At 44.8% G+C, this 16,262-nt stretch overlaps 1 long non-coding RNA gene across 1 annotated transcript; it reads left to right on the top strand.

The window, feature by feature from the left end:
• Nucleotides 1-419: 419 nt before the first annotated feature.
• Nucleotides 420-9,332, top strand: LOC119849808. The gene is made up of 3 exons (XR_005290596.1): nt 420-601; nt 5,690-5,785; nt 8,523-9,332. It is a non-coding gene; the product is annotated as an uncharacterized LOC119849808 (long non-coding RNA).
• The last annotated feature ends 6,930 nt before the right edge of the window (nt 9,333-16,262 follow it).

The raw sequence follows: 16,262 nt of genomic DNA on the forward strand, positions 1-16,262 counted from the left end.
TAACATAACTGTCCACATTCACTGGTCTGTTAAAGCCATCAAATCTCATTAAAAGCCAATATTGATCCTGCATTGTACAACCTTGCCCTGGATCTGAGTCTAGTATTCCCCTGCTGAAGCACCCTGTTGAGCAAACATATATGTCATAACCTTTGAATATGGAACTGGCAGATGTCTAACAGATCTGAATAAGCTTCTGAGTATGTGTGACAAGGTGTACCAGACCTTCGTGGGCCCCTGCTGGAGGTCCAAAGGTCATACCACACCCTGCCCCAGGAAAGGAGCTGCAAAGGTGGGTCCTCCAGGCCTGCCTAGAGAGGCTGCATAGAAGCAGCCAATCAGTACTCAGCAGGCTCAGATAAAGGGAGTTGCAGGAGCTGAGCAGGTCAGTTTCTGGCTATACTAGAGGAGCAAGAGAGGGGGCTCCTTCCTGGTCACAGGAGCTCAAGAGAGAACCAGAAGATGGGTTCTGGTGGTAATGGCATTCAGCAAGCAGGAAGAGGATGTGAGAACTTCAGCCCTGAGAAAAAAGAGTGAAGAGAAATGAGCTACAGTGGAAAAGGCCCAGGGAGGAGCAGCAGCAGCAGCAGCAGCAAAATTGGTATATAGCTGCTGTTTATAGGATCCATGGGTTGGGACCTGCAGTAGTGGGTGGGCCCTGGTTTCCCCACTGGCCACTGGGAAAGTGGCCTAAGCCCTGAGAAGAAAAGTCTTGTTTAGAAACCTGCTTGTTACAAAGATGGGGCTGAAGACCTTTGTGAAGGCTGACAGTTTGTTGAACTCTCCGCTACTGGGGAAGGGGTTCATCCATTTTTGACTATGTGCCTTGGCTTGAGGGCTGAGCCTGCCTAGCAAGGTTAACCTACAGGGGATGCCAGGAGTGGGGAAAAGAGATTTCAGTACCACTTTCAGCCACTAAAAAGCACTTAGGAGGTGAGTGGCCCCATCACAGTATGCCAGAATGGTCTAACAAAGGATTCTTTAGGAGGTCTTAAACCCCCCCTACACTACAATCAAATTTAATGAGAGCAATGAGTAAAAACCTACGATTAGGTAGCTGATGCAAAGAATGCTGTGAGGCTAGCACCAGAGGTGACAAACCCAAATGCACCTTTTCTCTTTCTGTGATGGAGACTATAGATCTCTCCATGCAACATGGCAGGAAAGGGGTTAAGAGGGAGTCACAGAGAAATAGAAAATAGTCCAGCTGGACCTGGTCAGGGTATTAAATGATTTCTCTCTCGGGAGGAAGTGGCTACTATCAGGGAAAAAGACTATTTACTATGCAGCAAAGCTTAGCCTTGCAATGCAATGAAGGAGTCAACAAAGGCTGATTCAGAAAGGCTCTCTGCAGGAGTGGGGTCCTGGTAATAGGCTGTACATATTTGCAGGACAGGTGGAGCAAGCTGTATCCCAAAGGTTTTGTTGGACTCTGGGCTCTAGGTACAACCAGATCCCTGTAGGTGGCGATTTATTGCACCAGCCAGGAGCTAGCTGGAATGGTGCTATGGCTGGAGTGCATAGACTCATAGAAAGGCAGGGCTGGAAGGGACTGCAAGAAGTCATCAAGTCCTGTGTTGAGGCAGACCCAAGTAAATTTAGACCATCCCCGATAGGTATTTGTCCAACCTGTCCTTAAAAATCTCCCAAGATGGGGATTCCACAACCTTCCTTGGAAGCCTGTTCCAGAACTTAACTACCCTTAGAGTTAGAAAGTTTTTCTAATATCTAACCTAACTCTCCCTTGGTGCAGATTAAGCCTATTCTACTTGTCCTACCTCCTGAACGATTGATCACTGTCCTCTTTATAACAGCCCTTGACATATTTGAAGACTGTTGTCCGGTCCCACTCAGTCTTCATTTCTCAACCATGCCCCGTTTTGTTTTTTTTAAACCTTTCCTTGTAGGTCAGGTCTTCTAAACCTTTTATCATTTTTGTTGCTTCCCTCGGGATTCCAATTTGTCCATCTCTCCTAAAAGCTGGCACCCAGAACTGGACACAGTACTCCAGCTGAGGCCTTGCTAGTGTTGAACAGAGCGTGACAATTATCTCCTGGGTCTTATATATGACAGTCCTGTTAATACAGCCCAGAATATTAGCCTTTTTTGCAACTGCATCACAGACTCATATGCAGTTTGTGATCCATTATAACCCCAGATCCTTTTCATCAGTACTACCACCTAGTCAGTAATTCCCTAGGCATATTTACACCATATCCCTGCATTAAAACAGTTGGAAGAGCAGAAGAATGCAGTGACATCCTAATAGCAGATGTGGAGAAGCAACCTACTTAGTCCCACTGGGATAGGACTGTGACTGTTTTGACAGTGGATAAGATGGGTAGCTGGAATTCATTACAGACTGTAGCACCTACCAGCCCTGACCCTGTTGGGCTAGGCATGATACAAACACAGAACAGAAAGACAATTTCTGCCCTGAAGGGTTTACATTCTGCATCCTTAAATTAAGGGATCCACCTGGACTTGCTGAGGTTGTTTGTGCATGAGAATCAACTGGACCTGCCACACCCAAGAACAGCTGTACAAAGACAATGGGAGTTCACATCATGCTACATGCTAGAGGAGGAGAAATTCAGACCTCTGGTTGACACAGTGTAAGCTCTCTCAGGTTGCTAAAAGTCACTCAGGATAAGCCAGGTTTGGATCCTTTTGGGGCTTACTGGATATTATAGGAAAATAGTATCAGCATTTGCCACATTAGCGCCTCCTCCCCTACTGACCTCATCAAGATAACAGTCCCCAATAAGGTATGGTATTTGAATTCAGAAGCAGGACTTTTTTTTAGAGAGAGAGGGGGAGACCAGGCAGAAAAGTCTAAATCCTGCATTATTATTATGTTGTAGAGCATAAGAGTCCCAGTCCTGGACCAGGACTGATCTGTGCTAAGCCCAGGTGACAGAATAAAAAGATGGACCTTGCCCCAAACTGCTCATAATCTAAATAAGAAAGGTATAAACCCTGCGGTATTTGGGGAGCAGCTTGGCCGTGATTCTCTGTTCCCTGTCAATGGGAGCTGTGGGAAGCAGCAGCCAGCCCGTGGGCTGCAGGTTGCCCACCACTGCTTTAATGTCTAGGATGAGCTTGGGGTGGATGGTAGAGAATGTAATGGAGATGTGGCATGTCATCAAGGTATATAGAACAACTGACCATTTTGGCCTTTAAAGTGCAATCTTGTGACCATGCAGACCCTGAATAGGTTAATCTATCAACCTGTCTGGCCTCCCACCGGGTTGTATGAGTGCCTGTCTCACAGATGACGAATGCTGGCAGAGAGATCTGTGGTGTGGCGATATAGATTACCTTCTCTGCTACTCCTACAAAAATAAGCTTGAGCTCTGAAGACCCCTAGAGTCCTCAGTGGAGATCAGCACCTGATTGTGCTAGGTGCTGCACAGACACACAGTAAGGACAATTCCTGCCCTAAAGATCTAAATAGACAAGCGAGACAAAGGATGGGAGGGGAAACAGAGGTGAAGTTTCTTGTCCAAAGTCATGCAGGCAGTCAGTAGCAAAGTGAGGATAGAACCCAGCTATCTCAAGTCCTTGTCTAGCCCTCATTCACGGGACCATGCTACACACGTAGGCTGACTTTTGCTGATGTTGAGACACAGCATGCCTCTAGCCCACCGGTTCTCAGCGTGCGGCCTATGGCCCAATCAGCACCTAGCTGCAGCCCATATGACATCCTCAGGGCCATACAGGTAGTGTGTATATAGTGTGGATGCAGCCCACATACTACACAGAGCTGCATATGCAGCCCACAATGGTAAATTGGTTGAGAATTGGGTGACCAGACAGCAAGTGTGAAAAATCAGAATGGGGGTAATAGGTGCCTATAGAAGAAAAAGCCCCAAATATCAGGACTGTCCCTATAAAATAGGGACATCTTGTCACCTTAGTTGAGAACCCCTGCTCTAGCCCCTCAGGAGGCGGCTAGGAAAAGCCCAGGGCACTTTGCATGTAGGTTCTACTGGTTTTAACAAAGCTTGCAGTTTCACCAGTTCGGTGTCAAGGTGAAGACAAGAAAACCCAGCAGTCACCATGTAGCCCAGAAGGTGAGTGCATCTTAGTGAGATGAGATTAAATCAAATCAGGGTTTTCAGTCCTTTGAAGGCGAAGAAAAAAAAATAGGGCAACTATTTTGGTGTAAACCATCAGGCTGGGCTGAGAGAACCAGCAGTCGGGAAGACAGTAACATAGATGGAGATTTGCTTGTGCACTTTGTAGATGCCATTGTTGTTACTGCTGAGGCGGATATACTGGATGTGTCACTCTGACACAGTACCTCAGTATGCAAAGAAAGAATATTCACATTTAGTGAAGCCCATCACAACTCTGAAGGCTCAGGAGAGATGTCCCAGCAAGGCAGCGATGTAATAAGTACAAGAAACATATTTCTGAAAAAGACAGGTCCTTAGCTAAACTGCGTGCACCAGGGGAATCTTTCTGCCGAAATCCTTCGTTACTTGATTTTATTTTTATTTCATTTCCAGCTCTGTAAAAACTGAGCAATTACCGTCTTGAATTACCTCTTGGCACCAACTCTATTAATGGCCTTTATGCCGATTGCTTTTTGAATGGTTGGAGAGAAAAGATGATCTGGGTCACCTCTATGAATAGGCTTGTGTCTAGGGGCTTGTATTTTCTGGGAAGTATCATCATTTGGTTTTTGGGATAAGTCCAATGAAGCAGATGGGAGGACTTTATGCCTGACTTCAGGCTTGGTCAATGGCAAAGTTTCCATTCACTTCAGTGGTGCAGGATCAGGCCTTTCAAAGAGTCCTTTCTGTTGTACTCCTGGGTCCCTGTCCTGAAGCAGGGTGTGCATTAGAGCCAGTCTCCAAGTGACCTAACAAGTGCAGCTGGCTAGTAGTAAGCTGTCTGACTGGCTACACTGACTGATTTGTGGGAACTCTTAAGCCCAATGGCAATTTGGTGGCTGCTCAAAGCACTTGCCCATGGAGGTGATAGGTCCTGTGCCTGCTTTTTCCCAGCCCTATTCCTGCCTCTGTCCCAGCCTTGCCTCATGCCCCATAACTCAGCTCTGACTCCTGGCTATCAACTCTTACTGTAACTACTAGGTCTGACTGCCCACATCCTGGACAGTTAATTGCTCTGGTATCATCTTCTTTCACCACCTCTTTTTACACCAAAAGTTTTAATTATCAGGATCTAAACCTGAGCTGATGTTTTGGATCACCCTTTCCAGGTTGCTTGCTCTTTCTCTTACCTTCCCAGCAAACATCCTTGCTTTTAAGCCCCAGATACCAGTGTCAGTGATATGGAGCTAAGTGGTTGGGTCAGTGACTGTCTACACCGACTTTAAAGTTATTGAGCTAATATGTTTTGGATCAACAAACAGGGCTAAGTGGTCAACCATCCCAGCCATGTAAATTGATTATTTTTTGACAGACTATATTAGAGTCAAGGGGATTGATTGACCTGTTCTCTGGATTCTTGGTGTAAACAACAGCTGATTGCAACCATCTGGCCAGCACTGGGCTCTTGTGATTTATTACTGTCAATAGGGCCAGACCTATGCCAGCATCCCTCTTGAATGGGCAGCCAGGGCAGGAGGCATGAAGGATCTGATATTAGAGATCACCTTCACTACCTGATAGTGACCAGGATCTAGTATTTCCTTCTAACCTGAAACTTTATCTTCTAGGTTCCCTTCATATTTGGCCCTTCAGAGTGGGTCTGGCCAGAAGAGATGCTCTAGGGAAACATTATTAGGGTTGTCAATTATTGGCAATTAACTCAGGTGAGCAACTCAAAAAAATCAATTGTGATTAATTGCTCTGTTAAATAGAATACAAACAAAAATAGTTTTGGATATTTTTCTACATTTTCAAATATCTTTCAATTACAACACAAAATACAAAGTGTACAGTGCTCACTTTATATTTTATAGCAAATATTTGCACTGTGAAAATGAGTAGTATTTTTCAATTCATCTCATACAAGTATAGTACAATCTCTTCATCATGAAAGTGCAACTTACAAATAGTAGCTTTTTTGGTTATAACACTGCACTCAAAAACAAAATGTAAAACTTTAGAGCCTACAAGTACACTCAGTCCTACTTCTTGTTCAGCCAATTGCCAAGAGAAACGTTTACGGGAGATAACGTTGCCCACTTCTTAATGTAACCTGAAAGTGAGAACAGGCATTCGCAAGGCATTGTCATAGGCGATGTCACATGATACTTACATACCAGATATGCTAAAGATTCATATGCCTCTTCATGCTTTGGCCATCGTTCCAGAGGACATGCTTCCATACTGATGCCACTCGTTAAACAAACCATTAAATTTGTGACTGAATTCTTTGGGGGAGAATTGTCTCTCCTGCTCTGTTTTATGTGCATTCTGCCGTATATTTAATGTTATACAAGTCTTGGATGGATGATCCAGCATGTTCTTTTTAAAGATCACTTTAACTGCAAATTTGACAAAACGCAAAGAAGATAGCGAGAGCACTTGACCCAAGATTTAAGAATCTGAAGTGCCTTCCAAAATGTGAGAAGGCTGAGGTGTGGAGCATGCTTTCAGAAGTTGTAAAAGAGCAACATGCCGATGTGGAAACTACAGAACCCAAATTATCAAAAAGAAAAAACCTTCTGCTGGTCGCATCCGATTCAGATGAAAATGAACATGCATCGTCTGCTCTGCTTTGGATTGTTATCAAGCAGAAGCCATCATCAGCATAGAAGCTTGTCCTCTGGAATGGTGGCTGAAGCATGAAGAGACACATGAATCTTTAGTGCCTCTGGCATATAAATATCTTGTGATGTCAGCTACAAGAGTAACATGCAAATGCCTGTTCTTGTTTACAGCGTCACCTGGAAGTGAGAAGTAGGCAGCATTATCTTCTAATGTAAACAAACTTGTTTCTCTTAGTGATTGGCTGCAGAAGGAGGACTGAGTGTACTTGTAGGCTCTAAAATTTTTACCTTGCTTTATTTTTGAAGGCAGGGGGTTTTGCACATAATTCTACATTTGTAAGTTCAACTTTTATGATCAAGCGATTGCACTACAGCATTTGTATTAGGTGAATTGAAAAATTTGTTTTTTCAATGCAAATATTTGTAATCAAAAATGATAAAGTGAGCACTGTACACTTTTGTATTGTGTTGTAATTGAAAATTTGAAAATTTAGAAAACATGCAAAAATATTTAAAGGGTATTTGATTGTTTAACAGCATGATTTTTTTTAAATTGCTTGACAACCCTATTTATTATCCACTAGCCTCTTGCTTCAGCATCCAAAATGGCTGGTCTGCAAATGTTTCAGTGATGCAAACCAGCTGGTGCTGGACAATTTAAGCTTCTTCCATGCCCTAGGAATACCTTGGGGACAGCCATTTGAGGAGAGCTTGATAGGATTCCCTTCAAAACTCATCCGCTCTGCTTCTGCTTACTGACAACCATAGAGCACCAGGACTATGGATGAAGCTCACCAGTCACTTCCCAGGTGAAACCTGGTCTCCAAAGCCAACCATGTAAACCCCACCTCGAGAGAGAGAGAGAGACACACACTCATTTTCTTGAGAAACCCTGACTCTACAGCCTGCCCTCCTTCCCTGGGGATTGACAGACCCTAATCCTGCTTCCATTGCTATTTGACCAGTAACTTGAATAGAAGCCGGCTCAGGCTCTGAGCTAACAAATGAACTGATGTTTCCTGTACAGCACTGAACAATTCTCCCACTAAGTCACAGAGATAGCAATAGTAAGAGGCAGTTCCAAAGGGTGTTGCTTGACATCAACTTATTGCTACTAAAAACCAGGAAAGAAATACGAAGTTTCATTGCCTTAATATTTACTAACTCCTGAGAGAATGTGTGTTGAGTTCAGTGGAACTAGGCTGGTTTACATGTTCTGAAAATCTGTCCCCTGATCACATGTATGTCACCTTAAGCATTCAGATGTTGCACCCCATAACTCCTATCTGTTCTTCTGGCTTTCCACAGTGCACTCCTGAAGGCAGGACAGTGCCTGGATTTGTTATTGCTGATAACATATTCATATTCTTTTATTTGGTCTCAAAAGTACCCAGATCACCCCCTAAAAATAGACTAGTTTAATTGCCAGATTAGTCCTTCAAAGGATTCTGACCTCCATGTGCATTTTTTTGTAGTACATTTGACAATGGATTGTGCCATCTGTGCAGCAATGTATATTTAGAAAGTAGCAATCCATTTGTTTATCTTTGTGATGGTGTTTCAAATGGTTTAAGTTTTCCAATAGAATTGGAATGAATAGAAGAAAGGAAATGAAAATAAAGGAGAGATCCCCCAGATGAAACGAGCTAAGATTTCAATAGTGGCTATTGGCTAAATCCTGCTCAGAGTTATGCCAGGGGTTTGGTGAAACCTGCTTGAAGCTGGTAGACATGCATAAGACTTCAAAATCCTGTCTGCTCTGTGTGGACATTAGACTCTTAGCACTTCCTTTAAGAGAAGGGGTACCTGGTTAATAATATCCCATTCTCCACAGGTGAAGCATGTTGTATATTGGCTATTTCCCACCATCTCAGAAGTAGCTGCAATTCACTGACACTTTCAGCCACATAGACGATGTTGTACGGCACAGAGGGGAGCAAAGTGCATAAGCTTCCTCTGCCCTACCCCAAAAACCAAATGAGGTGTTGCAGCTCTCTGGAATGCTCCCCTTTGCCCTGAACCTTCAGATGACTCATCCCTATGCCAACAAGATGGGATATTTGCCATGTTGGGGCATGAGCAAGAAGCAACCAGTCTGTGGCATGCTCCCCTAAAAACCTGGCAGACTCCCCATGGAAATCCAGTCAAGAATAATTGTGCTAGCAGCATTATCTCCCCTTCATTAACTTCTGCCATCTCCAAGAGGAACATGAAAGATAATGGAGGCTAGTGCCAGCAGAACAGCTACTGAGTGAGCTATGCTGAGGGGGCATGGTTAAGACAAAGTGCAAAGGGGTTGGTTCTCTGCACATCTGTGTGGATCAGGAGCATGGACAAGGAGAAGGAAGGAAGTGTGTCAGAGGAGGGTGGGAGTTCAGATCCAGCTGAGTTGGAAGTGGATTTTCCCCATATATCTCTAGCTTTATGGAGTCCAACACTGTCCCTACTGAACCCCTTTGTGGTAATTGAATGCCAGAAGATGAACCTAGGAGAGATTTCTCAAGCACCTCTCTCTCCCTCTTGTAGGATTTTCCCAGGGAAGTGAATGTTAACCCATAAGTTGCCTTGAGATCCTCCAGAATTAAAGGTGCTGTGTAATGTCCTGTCCAGACATTGGTTTCAGAAACCTCCTTTGTATGATTGTTTTCCAAGCAGATCCAGTCTGAAATAGACTTCTTGGCTATAAATATATTTAAAAATATTTAAATATATTAATATAAAAAATTATTCAGTGCTCAGCTTTCAGCATATAATAGGTCATTTTCTTTGTATTTGGATAGATGTTTCTTGGTATTCAACTCCAAATGCATGAAAGGAATTGCTCTGAAATGCTGTCCTTTTTTCTGGGCTCCAATGAGGCTTTTCTAGTCAAGGATTTCCACAACCCACTTTCTTCACCTGAATTACACTGGTTCTCCTCCGATACTTACTTGTGCTTGGAACACTGGAAGTTTAGATGCAGCATCCCGATCTGTTTGTTTCATATTTACTTATGGTGGCTACCAAGGCTGACACTTTCTACCAGGGAGCAAAACCCTCTAAAAAAACCAAAACAAAAAACAGTTAGAGAAGTTGTGAAGAATGAGTGAGTAAATATCTGGGGATATGCACCTTCTTTTTCTGTTTACTAGAACTGTTGGTCCCTGTTCCTTGCATTGCACTCTGCATGTTGACATTACACTGCCTGGATGCTGGGTGGTGAGTCAGAGCAAGGACTGCTCCCACTGTTGCAGCACCCCAGAAAAGTTAGTGTAGTGTGCTTTGACTACACCTCTCTCCTCCCTTTCCATCTGTCTGACATACTGTACTCTGGGGGCTGTGAAGGATGCCATGTATGGTCATTCTGCTGGTCCAGCTTCTTAGATTCATTCCCCAGGAAGGAGATCTGCTGGCTTTATATCTCAAATATTTAACTGGCCCCCATTACCATGGGGTCTCAATCTCCAGTGCAAGGTTTGGAAGTACTATAACCCCATCTGTAAGATGGGGAACTGTGGTCCAATTCCTCAGGGTTTAGGTGTCTAATTCCCATGGACTAAGTGACTTGCCCAGCATCATATAGGAAGCTGGTGACAGCAGAGAATTGAATCCAGGTCTCCCAAGTCTCAAGCTAGTCCCCTAAACACTGAACCAGCCTTCTTGTCGGCTGTGGGCAGAACCATCACACATGTCTGACAGGGAACCCCAGACCAGTACCAGTAAGACTTTCTGGCAGAGATGTTGACAGCAATCCTATTTCAATTTCACCTGATTTAAGGGGTGTGAATGGTAGATTCAGATTCTACAAGTTCTTACAGCCAAGGAATGAGACCACAGTATTCTTGCCAGCAAGTTAAAGAAGTATGGGCTGGATGAATGGACTATAAGGTGGATAGAAAGTTGGCTAGATTGTCGGGCTCAACAGGTGGCTCCATGTCTAGTTGGCAGCCGGTATGAAGTGGAGTGCCCAAGGGTTGGTCCTGGGGCTGGTTTTGTTCAATATCTTCATAAATGATCTGGAGGATGGTGTGGATTGCACCCTCAGCAAGTTTGCTGATGACACTAAACTGGGGGGAGAGGTAGATACACTGGAGGATAGGGATAGGATACAGAGGACCCTAGACAAATTAGAGGATTGGGCCAAAAGAAATCTGATGAGGTTCAACAAGGATAAGTGCAGAGTCCTGCACTTAGGATGGAAGAATCCCATGTACTGCTACAGACTAGGGACCAAATGGCTAGGCAGCAGTTCTGCAGAAAAGGACCTAGGGGTTACAATGGACGAGAAGCTGGATATGAATCAACAGTGTGCCCTTGTTGCCAAGAAGGCCAAAGGCATTTTGGGCTGTATAAGTAGGGGCATTGCTAGCAGATCGAGGGATATGATTGTTCCCCTCTATTTGACATTGGTGAGGCCTCATCTGGAGTACTGTGTCCAGTTTTGGGCCCCACACTACAAGAAGGAAGTGGAAAAATTGGAAAGAGTCCAGCGGAGGGCAACAAAAATGATTAGGGGACTGGAACACATGACTTATGAGGAGAGGCTGAGGGAACTGGGATTGTTTAGTTTGCAGAAGAGAAGAATGAGGGGGGATTTGATAGCTGCTTTCAACTACCTGAAAGGAGGTTCCAAAGAGGATGGATCTAGACTGTTCTCGATGGTAGCAGATGACAGAACAAGGAGTAATGGTCTCAAGTTGCAATGGGGGAGGTTTAGGTTGGATATTAGGAAAAACTTTCACTAGGAGAGTGGTGAAGCACTGGAATGCGTTACCTAGGGAGGTGGTGGAATCTCCTTCCTTAGAAGTTTTTATGGTCAGGCTTGACAAAGCCCTGGCTGGGATGATTTAGTTGGGGATTGGTCCTGCTTTGAGCGGGGGGTTCGACTAGATGACCTCCTCCTGAGGTCCCTTCCAACCCTGATATTCTATGATTCTAAGTGCTTGTGCATATTCTATGATTCTAAGTGCTTGTGCACTGTACAAAATGCTCCTGGACACTAGCCATATTTCACATATATGACCAGTGTGAATGTTGCCCAAGTAAGGATTAGAGGAAGCATCCGATAAGAATCTCAGAGGCTATAATAGGTTTATTCACCCATCATGTCCCACTGGCTTTTAGGTCAGTCCAGCTGACTACCCAGAAAGGGATTATCCTTGTTCATCTGAATTTTTTTTTTTTAAACTGCAAAGGAAGCAGCAATTTTCCAAAGGTCCTGAAATTTACTGAGCTTGTATTGCCTGCAGTCAACTGCTGAAGATGTGATTTAGTGATCAAGGAAATGTTTGTTACCCAAGGCTACATACTTATTGCTTTTTCTGTTGGCAAATAAAAGACGGTTTTATTATACCCATTCCTGTTCCCCTTCCCCTCCCCAAGAAAGCTACAGTGCCAACATGCTGCTCACTGTGCTGCAGCTATTGATTTTTTGGTTTGTATGCTTGAATTTATGGCATATTACCTGCTTGTCTAATCGACCGCTTGCCTGCATGCACTGTTGCTGCCTGTGCCAGCCTGGTTGCTGGAAAAGTGTGCCAGTTAAACCTTGCTATGTAGCCATGTTTGTAGGAATCAGAAGTAGTTTCTGCAGCAAGCTGCTCTTTTTCTATCCGTCTGGTATCTGTCACTGGACTGCTGACCTTCAGGAACACCCATGAGTGGATAGATGAATTGTCACACTGGTAGCTCCTGAGGAGCCTAATGGCCTTTTGTATACACCCTTGCTACTTTCTACAAGATCAGAATAGCAAGTGCTGCAATACTGGGCCAGATCCAGTGCTCCCTGAAGACCACAAGACGACTTCATTCCAATTAGCACCACAGAGCTTTTGGAGAGTGGTTGTCCTCAGATATTGCTAGTTGGGACTAGAAAGAGTAGGAATCTCACAAGAAAGATTCTTAACACAACAATTAGAATCCAGATGTGCAGATTTAAGAGGTTGGGATAAAATCTGGGAAAGCATCAGAACTTGTAGCACAGCAAGAGCTAATGGCTGGAGGTTGAAGCAAGGCAAATTCATACTTGAGAGGAGATGTACATTTTTCATCAGTGAGGGTAATTATAGGAACAGTTAACCAAGGGATGTGGTAGACTCTCCATCTGCGGTCTTTAAATCAAGACTGGACAGCTTTCTAAAAAAAATAGCCTTCTAGATATCCACAATTGGTCTTGAAGTGGGAATTACTGGGGGAGATTCTCTGGCCTAAGTTATACAGGTGGTCAGGCTTGATAATCATAACGGTCCTTTCTGGCCTTGGAATCTATGAACTCAACCTGAACTCCAGACTTTCAGATTCACCCTTCACTACAGTGTACCTTAATTATTTCATTGTTTATTTGCACTACAGAAACACCAGTGTTATAGGTCCTCCAGGAAGTGCAGCATCTCTGTACATTCTCACTGCAGTCATTTGCTTTTTCCTATAAGCCATATAGAAAAACAAATGCAAACAGGACAGGTTTAGTTACAGGCTACAGCTAGAGAGTAGGCAGAAGTTGTGTTACTTTATTGGTATAGATAGTCTACATTCTTAATAAAGTGCTTAACACTGGTCTTGCTTGTCAGTAAGCAACCACAACATGCAGGAGCCAATTGAGAACAGGACCCCATTGTGCTAGGCACTGAAGAAATAAAATAGAGGTAGAAGTGCTTACAGTCTAAATAGATGAGATAAATAAGTGAGGGAAGAAAGGGATAGCACAGACAAGGAACAGAGGGATGATTTGCAAGCATCATGTTAGTGCCATTTAAAAGAATCTTTGGGGTTTAGTTAGAGGAATTAGTTAAACAGAAAGGGGAGGGCATGGGGAGGGGAGCACAAAGTGCAGTGGTAGCAAGGCTCAAGTGAAGAGAGAGGGGGATGAGAGGTGGCTGGAGCAAGCCACCAATCAGCGCCAGGGAGAGAATGGCCACCATGGAACCTGTCTGACGACATCAGCATCAGACAGTCCCTTCTTCAGCTTTTGTGCCTCCTATACTGGGTTAGGTTTCCCTGGCTCAGCAGCTGGCTGCTCCCTGGAACTTTTCTTCCCCAAGCCCAGATGGGTTTGGGGAGGGAAGATGCTGCATAGGTTGCAATGCTCTCTGGTGTGAAAGTGGTGGGGGTCACTGACTGAACCTTCACTGCCAACAAACCATCCCTCTAATTTTTTTTTTTAACCAGAGATGGGAAGAGCTTTTGCTTGATTTTTATCACTCAATATTGTTTTATGGACATACAGGTTACATTTTGGGTTTTGCTCAGTGTTTAATGTTGCTTTATTAGCCTTGAATTGGTATTTGTAAACACTTTGCCACATCATTTGAGATCATGTAGTTTCACCTCCACTTGTGAAAGTTCCTATGCCCTACTGATAGTTTTACAACTTCTACATCAGGCTGAGAAGGATGCTACCCTGCAGGAAATGTGGGGAGGACTGTGTGTCTTCTTGCTTGGGTGGTAGACCCACAGCAGCACCACCAGTGGTTATGCTCTCCCCACCCCTGGAATGAATCAACACTAGTCTCAAGCCCATTTCAAGCCTTTGCCTCAGGGTACAACTTACTCAGTAAGCACAAAACTTTTGAGTACTATCAAAAGTAAACAAGTTTCCTGCTCACGACCTAACCCCTGCAGGATTACTCAGACTTTAAGGTCAGAAAGGACCATTATGATCTCGTCTGACTTCCTGCACAACACAGGCCACAGAATCTCACCTACCCACTCCTGCAATAAACCTCTCATGTCTGAGCTACTGAAGTCCTCAACTCATGGTTTAAAGACTTCAAGGTGCAGACTTCAAGCTCTTCCTTGCCTTGGCAGATCTCTCTCAGCCCTACCAAGCTGAAGTCTTTTTTCTACTCCCCTAGCATCTGTGCACTTTGGCACCAGACCCAAACCCTTCCCCCTGGATCAGGGACATTCTCTATCTCTCTCTGGCCCAGTAACTATTTAAAGTATTTAACTCCAGTGAAATTTTCATTGGGCCAGAGAGAGAGAATGCATGAAAGTCAGAATGACACTGTAGTCCACTAGTTTGGACATCTACCTAGGAGATAGAAGACCCAATGTCATGATCAGGGTCATCAGACCTAGCAGTCAGAACAGGATCATGAGTCAAGCCAAGAGCCAGAGTTGGAGACCAGGGGTGGGGATCAGGCTCTAGGCAGGAAAGTAGGAACCTGGAACAGGTCAGGACAGCAGGGCTCAGGAAGCAGGTGAGAAGATCTGCCAAGGCAAGGAAGAGCTGCTGTGAGCAGACTTTGGGAAGAAGAAAAGAGCACCCCAACTAGGAAAGGCTGGGAGTGGCCTGCTCAAAGAAGGGAATTGAGCTGAATTTTGTAGACTTTATTATGGGACTTTGAATTTTTTTTGAACTTTATGAGACCCTAATGAGGGGTGTTTAGACAGAAAGAAGCCAGTGTGTGGCATTTATTGAGGAGCCCCGAAGGCGGAAAACTCAGGCATAATGCTGCAGAGCTACCCCTGGCCCTGAGAGGGCACTGAAGATGCAGCTGAACTGACCCTGTAATATGCATATTAACGTATTAAGATTTTAGAGTCAGAGCCTAGGCACAGATTCCAGTGCTGGGGAATGGGCATTCCCCATCGTGACCACTGGCATTTGCAATGAATGTGCAGATTGCTGTATAGGTTAATGCCACTCCTTGCTGCATTAACTCCTTCTGTATGGCTTTTGACTTACATGAACAAAGAAGGACTGAGCAGCTGCAAGGATGGTGCCAAAGGCAATATGGCCACCCTGCTGGTGCTGTCTCCAGAGAGAGTCTGAAAGGACCACAGAGGGGCAGGTCCTCAAATATCCTGAGGATGAGTGGGCTGGGGGCCAGGATACCCCATACCTTTGCTTCCACATAATTAAATAATAAGTCCCTTGCTCCTTCCATGCCACTGGCAGCATAGAGGGACCATAAAGGAAATGGGGGCATGGAGAACATCTGGCATAGAATTGGCCTCCTGAAAATAACTCCTGCTCAGGGGGCCTCCGTGCCTGGTGGAGAACAGGTGTAAGGGCTCTAAACTGTCCATACTTCCAGCCATGAGTGCAGGGGATGCAGCAGGGGTATGTTGTGCATATGGCCAGGGTACTCTGCATCAGGGGTTCTCAACCTTTTTCTTTCTGAGGTCCCCTCAATATGCTATAAAAACTCCATGGCCCACCTGTGCCGCCACAACTGGGTTTCTGCATATAAAAGCCAGGGCCAGTGTTAGGGGGTAGAAAGCAGGGCAATTGCCCGGGGCCCCAGGCTACAGTGGGCCCCAGAAAACTAAGTTGCTCAGGCTTCAACTTCAGCCCCAGGTGGCAGAGCTCAGGGCCCAGGGCTTCAGCTCTGGACCGTGGGGCTTTGGCTTTCTGCCCTGGGCTCCAGTGAATCTAACACTGGCCCTGCTTGGTGGACCCCCTGAAACCTGCTCTTGGCTCCCCAGGGGGCCCCCGGACCCCTGATTGAGAACTGCTGCTTTGCATTATGGCTATTCTTTGCTTCCCATGACTCATAGACTTGTACGGGAGTGGAAGTTAGAGCAGTCTTCTGGTTATTCTAACTTATGGGGGCAGGAGCTATGGAGGGCTCCTCCACAACTCCAGAAT

Source organism: Dermochelys coriacea, chromosome 1 (genome assembly GCF_009764565.3).
Source record: "Dermochelys coriacea isolate rDerCor1 chromosome 1, rDerCor1.pri.v4, whole genome shotgun sequence".
NCBI classification, from domain to species: Eukaryota; Metazoa; Chordata; order Testudines; family Dermochelyidae; genus Dermochelys; species Dermochelys coriacea.